The following is a 4314-nucleotide window of genomic DNA, read 5'->3' as shown; positions in this document are numbered from 1 at the left end:
TGGCCATTCTAAGGTAAAAACCCAGCGCATACAGAGTTCATGTTTTGTTTTTTGTTTTTTATCCAGACGGCTTCCTGCGCACCCCCTGCAATGGCATGGCGCCCCCCCTAGGGGGCGCGCCCCACAGTTTGGGAACCTCTGACTTAATTTAATCACTGATGTATGATACAAAGTATTCAGTGTTGACCACAAAAGCATCTTTAGAGAGTGGAATCTTTTCTGGCAAATAAAGTCACAGTGCCGTGTGAAGGGTTTAAAGATTTGTGCTTGTCCCTTATTTTTATTATTTATTTATTTAATCTGACTAGATATAGCCTAACAGAAGTATAAAATACAGATTTGACATTGCTTTAAACATATTTGGAAGGTTTAGTTTTCTTATGACTTCTGATGTTTCTGTTGTATCTTGCCATTGAGTTGGAGTCATTAGATTACTTATCAAGTAGAAGAGGTACAGTTGTGTTGTGTGTACTGCTGGATAGGTCAACTAAAGTAGCTACACAAAAAGTGAGTCAAAAAGTGAATGAAAGCACTTGTGCATGAAAGAGCTGCTAGATGGCTTAACCACTGTTCTTCACTGCCTCTCTCGTAGGAAAGCTGGTGATAGCGGACACCAACCAGGCCATACTGCTTCGGACCAAGCACATTCTGATTGGAGACAAAGGGGAGTTGCACATTGGAAGTGCAGACTGTCCCTATAAGGGCAACCTCACCATCTCCTTGTTTGGAAGGTATATTTGGTTAAATTTGGTTTCAAAACATTGATTCCTGACATAACTACAGTACACAATAGGTGTTAATAAATCCATACAGCATGCTGTGAAATATCTTACCTGTTACATTTGCAAGTTAATCTTTTACATATAGGAAGCCATTAATAGTTCCATTCTTTAATCAAAATGGTTTTAATGATTGTTTTGAGCTGGTGGTCTGTTTTATTCATATCCCAAGACAAATTGTTTTTCAGCAAGCACCATAAATTTACAGAAACTCTGTTGAACCATCCACAAAATACATGGCATTATTTTTGTTAATACCACAAGTAACTGGTACTATTCTGCATTAAATTGCATTGTGCTCCCAAAATAACAAGAATATAAAATGCATATCTCAAAAACCTGAAAAGTGGTCCTGTCTGGGTATTGACATGATACCAAGACGAGACCTCTATGCCCCATGGGGAGGAAGAGCAAACCTTCGACAAACAAACTCTTATATGACGAAAGTAGTGAAACTCTCTGCAATCTCTGAGACATTTAGTGAGACGTTTTTGCCTTATGAACCAATGTTGAGGCAAAGAAGATAGGCAAAATATTTCAAACTGGCCATACATCAGGTATGTGGAGTCAGTTGCAGGAAGCCAGAGAAATTGACATTAAAGCCCAAATATCTGAGGAGCACTAAGTTGGATTTTGAGGGGAGGGATTCTTTTTATCTTCAATATCCCTTTGGCTATGTGATGGGTTTCTGGTTTCTGGTAGCTGTTGAAATTATTTTTTATTTATTAATAACATGGTACAATATTAAAGTTTAATCTTGGTGTTTTTCATTTTGTTTTTATTGCATAAATATTGCACTAATTTGTCGCACTCAGACATTTTTAGCCTGCATAATAGAACATGCAGCAAATATAAAATGAAACACCTTTTCTGGGCTTTAGATCCAGAGCATGCAAACATGATGACGATGTAACATAAGGTTACAAAAAGTGGGTGAGCAATTACTTAATACCACGTATCTGAACTATGTTTTGATTACACCAGGCTGTGAAAATTTATATCACATGCCAGACAAGTTACTGCTTTAAAAATAAACTGTGCCCACAGCACAGATTTATTGTTTTGGAAACAGTGTTGTGCATTAATTTTTGATTTAATCATTAAGCATACAATTTGTCCATCCAGGCATTGATCCATCTTTTAATTTTTTTTTACTCTGTTTAGGGTTTTACAAAGTTTCCCCCAGAAAACTTGCTAAACAGTGGTTGGGACACTGATTGAAAGGTGGTGTTATGTCAATTGCAGTCTAAGCCAGAGAGATTAAGCTCGGCAATGGCAGCACTGAAATGAAAAACAAACCGCCAACCACACTAGGTCCTGATCTTAGGCATCCTGTAGCCTTAGGAAAGACAATCAACATTATAAACATTATAAAGTGGATCTTCATGACAGTTAACATTGGACATGCATGCAACCCACATATAAAGAATAGGTGGTGCCGGAACTCTGGATCCCATTAAAACAAATCCAGTGTGTGCTCTGGGACAGTGAAGTATGTAGTTAATACAATGCAAGGCAGCAAAGGCAACAAATGGATGGTCTTACCATCAAAGGCATCATACCATGTGGATCTGTGTACATGGATGTTGCAAGTCCCATGGGAAAACACTGGAAATACTAACCCCAGCAAAATTGTTGTGGCGGGACCTTTGCAAGACTTCCTGTCCCGCCACGGATAGGTGCTGCCTGCTGTTGTCATGGTTGCCTATAGAGACCAAGTTGACTCACCACACACCCAGGCTATGTGCCTTTGATATGACTCCTCTAAAATTCCTCCACATCATATGAAGGAAAAACTTTCAAAAATAGACATGAGTGAGAAGACGCACATCCTTAACTGCATCAATGAGGAGTCATTTAACATTTTCAAAATAGTGTAGATGTTTTTAGTTGTGCATGATGTTTTTGAGGCTTCAGTTGTAAGTGGTAGACAGGAAATGGGAAGGAGAGAGAAGAGGAAAACATGTAGCAAATTATAGACTTAATAAAGAATAGATGCCTCATGATCCGCTCTTGCTTATTGTCGCTGATGTGACGTGGGGCTGCCATCTTGGAGTGGTTGCCCGTTACACTCTGTGCTATATGTTTGGCAACTGGGTGCAATGAGATATCAGCGCATTAAATCAGTTCAGTTGTATAACAGCCAGTTCTAGCTCAAGAGTGATTCAGCAGCTGAGATTCAGCAGCTGAGATTAATCCACACTGTTCAGTGAATCTCTTTTTCCATAAAGACACTTCCCATTTCTTCCTCAAATCGTTGTCTTTAGAAAACCTTGAAAACACAAACGGGCACAGGACGAAAAGTGGGATTTTTGACCCTGTATTCTGACGCGGACGCAGCTCGTGAGCGACAGATATCGACAGCAATCGACAGTTGGCGGGGTAGCGCGTTTTCGCCAGCTGCAGTCGAATACTGTCGAATGCGGAATCCTACGAAGGGGGGAGGAGGGGTGGCGGGAGGTGTTAACAGCTCTTCACTATTAACATGTGAATAGCAACAGGAGACCCACGTGAATTGTCAGTCATTGGGTGAAAAAACAATTACATCACAATTCATTACTTACATGTGATTGGTTGGTAGATATCTCCCTATTGGACACACTAGACCTTTATAATTACAGGCCTGGTTAAGCCCCTCCCTAATAAAATTATAAAAAAAACAAAACAAAAAAAAACCCAGAAATAAAAATACACCAAGCACAAGGCATAAGTTTATATTTTTAATTTTTGTTGAAAAATAAATATGTACATACATTCATATAAAACACATCTACAAATAAAGAAAGCACATGTATAAAATAAAAAAACACATCTACAAATAAAGAAACCACATGTATAAAATAAAAACACATCTACAAATAAAGAAACCACATATGTATAAAATAAAAAACACATCTACAAATAAAAAAAAAAAACATCTTTCAGTTAAAAAAAAAAAAAAAAAAAGATTACAGCACAAAATGCTTGTATACTTCTGAGCCGTGTGGTGGTGGCTTTCTTTCTGAGCATGATCCAACATACAAACGCTTATGACGCAAAATGCTGTATTTAGGGTTAGCTTCAAGTCTCTTACCATGACTTTTGGTGTTTTATCTTACTGTTTGCACACAAAATAAGATATAAATGCTTGTCCATTTCTGGACCATCTAGCAGTATTTTTTTATCCAAACATGATCAAACATTATGCTGCGTTCAGGACAGGCCCAACATCTCTCCTGTAGCATAGACCTGACGTCTCTTCCTGTCTTATAGTCCTGATGTCACTGAGCTCCTGGTTGGAGGAACGTGGGGTCCATCCTGACACCCCCTCATAGCTGCCATCCTCCCAGAATGCCACCTCCTCTGCTGCCAGTACCCTCTGCCTTCCTCCATCAGCTGTTAATACAGAACAGACAATCATTATGAGCTACAGGCATCTATTAGTCATTATGAAACTATAGTGAAATTGTTTGGCAACTCCCAGCTTAGTATGCACACATAAGACATTAAAACAAAAAAACAAAAAAACACATTAATACATTCTTACAAAAAAATA

At 38.5% G+C, this 4314-nt stretch overlaps 1 long non-coding RNA gene across 1 annotated transcript in view; it reads left to right on the top strand.

The window, feature by feature from the left end:
• Nucleotides 1-1544, top strand: part of LOC106940804 (uncharacterized) — a 44472-nt gene extending 42928 nt beyond the window's left edge. Inside the window, exon 4 of the long non-coding RNA XR_001423206.1 lies at nt 593-1544. This is a non-coding gene — a long non-coding RNA (uncharacterized LOC106940804). The remainder of the gene's footprint in view (nt 1-592) is intronic.
• The last annotated feature ends 2770 nt before the right edge of the window (nt 1545-4314 follow it).

The sequence above is a fragment of the Poecilia latipinna genome, unplaced genomic scaffold (genome assembly GCF_001443285.1).
Source record: "Poecilia latipinna isolate Pla-1442-1.1 unplaced genomic scaffold, P_latipinna-1.0 Scaffold3366, whole genome shotgun sequence".
Lineage (NCBI taxonomy): Eukaryota > Metazoa > Chordata > Actinopteri > Cyprinodontiformes > Poeciliidae > Poecilia > Poecilia latipinna.
This window is presented reverse-complemented; position numbering and strand designations above follow the sequence as displayed.